Source organism: Bison bison, unplaced genomic scaffold (genome assembly GCF_000754665.1).
Source record: "Bison bison bison isolate TAMUID 2011002044 unplaced genomic scaffold, Bison_UMD1.0 scf7180017863957, whole genome shotgun sequence".
NCBI classification, from domain to species: Eukaryota; Metazoa; Chordata; class Mammalia; order Artiodactyla; family Bovidae; genus Bison; species Bison bison.
Genome location: NW_011494529.1, coordinates 3562900 through 3564788, shown reverse-complemented (window position 1 = coordinate 3564788; position 1889 = coordinate 3562900). Strand labels below are relative to the sequence as shown.

The following is a 1889-nucleotide window of genomic DNA, read 5'->3' as shown; positions in this document are numbered from 1 at the left end:
CAGTAGTGTGGGAGGGTTCCCTTTCCTCCACATCCTCTCCAGCACTTGCTATTTGTAGAATGCTTGATGATAGTGTGAGGTGGTGCCTCATTATATTTTTGATTTGTATTTCTCTAATTAATTTTTAATTTTAATTAATAACTTTTCAATTCCAATATTTCTTTCTTTTTTTTTTCTCATATTTCATACTGACTCTTTGTTCAGGTCTTCATTCAAAATTAGCTGTCCAAAATGATTTGGCTTTTATGGAATACACAAATTTAAGTTTATGCAGCAATCTTCTTTTCCTCTGAGGTGGGTTTCTTTGCTGTGGGCTTCTTTTAAGCTGCTGGTTTCTTGGTCCCTGCAGCCTTTTTTCCCACCACAGGCTTCTTCAGCTTCTTATCACCAACAGCCTTCTTTTTTTTGTTTCCCACCACAGGCTTCTTGCCCTGAATCCCCTTCTCATCTGATTTGGCTTCTAGTGCTGCTGCTGCCTTATCCATGAGGATTTTGTGGTTCTTGGCCTGTTGAAGAATGGTGTTCCGGCACATGGTCTTAGGGTATGGGTTAAGCTTCAACGTGATTCTCAGGTTTTTCAGTGGCTTCTTCTTCAGGACTCTGCGATGAGTCTTCTTGAGTGGTGCTCGGAGTGCTCTTTGGATTTCTGGGCTTTTCAAGATTCTGCTAAGGTCTGTACTGAGCATCTTGTGCATGGGAAGGTTGTAGTTACTCTTGAGGGAGGCTGCTTTACACCAACTGCCATACAGCTCATCTAAATTTCGGAAAGCACTTTCAGTCCATATGCACAAACGTCCCACATGACCACTAGGAGCAAGTTTCAAAATGTTCAGCTTGCTTACATTAAGCAGAGTAGTTCCAGGGATGTTTCTGAAGGCCTTGATGACACCACTGTCCTCATTATAGATGATACAGGGTCTTCTGCGCTGGATACAGCAATAGTTTTTCATTTTCCCTTTGCCAGCTCTCATTCACTGACAGGCATAGACGTTTTTGATACCATTCTAGGCCTTAAGTTTCTTCAGAAGCAAAACAGCCTCCTTGGTCTTATTGTAGCCTTCAACTTTATCTTCAACCACCAAAGGGAGTTCAGGATGAACTCTATACGATGACCTTTAGACATGACCAGCACTGGTAAGGCTGAGGCAGTCGGTGCAGAGCAGATGGCACATCGCTTCTGCGTTGTATTCACTCTGCGATGCCAACATCGCCAGGTCTCAGCTGGTGCAAACATGCAGCCCCCACGACACATATTTCCAAAACCACCCTGGCCAGAATGGTGAGTCCCGCCACCTCGAACCCTGGGAATTCGAGCCACAGCTCTGCCGGTGCCCCAAGACTCAGCACTGGTTTGATGATCTGCTAATTCACTGACAGTATAGGGCTGTCTGTCGTTTTTGTGCAAGTTGGTGTGAACAAATTTAACAGTATCTAGTCGAATGCGAGCCTTGAACACAGCAGGCAAAGTGACATTTTTGCCAGATGACTCCCCCTTTCGGAGTACACTGATATCAGTGGACAAGAACAGGCCATTGCAGGGAGAGGAGAAGGCCAGGCTCCTCTCAACCAAGTGGCTCCCACAGGAAAAGCCAGTTTTGAGAGAGTCATTTCCTAGGCAGGTTGATAGGGAGTCTAGGGATCCCCAAGGAGAGAGGGGTCTGGAATTCTCAAGGAGGAAGAAAGGACAAACTTTTTTCCTTCTCTACATTCCTTAGGATTATATAACAATAATGTATCCTGCCTGAGGACAGTCTCTGGATTAAACCTTCTGGCTAATTCTGTTATCTTAAAATGTAAATTATGGGAGTCGGTCTGGTGAGGTCTTTACAACCTCCAGACATTCTTTGGATTCATTGGAGAGTATATAACTTCATTGCTAACACTAGCAA

At 44.3% G+C, this 1889-nt stretch overlaps 1 pseudogene; it reads right to left on the bottom strand.

Moving 5' to 3' along the window:
- Window positions 1–266: 266 nt before the first annotated feature.
- On the bottom strand, window positions 267–1533 carry LOC104984255 (annotated as a pseudogene).
- Window positions 1534–1889: the final 356 nt, after the last annotated feature.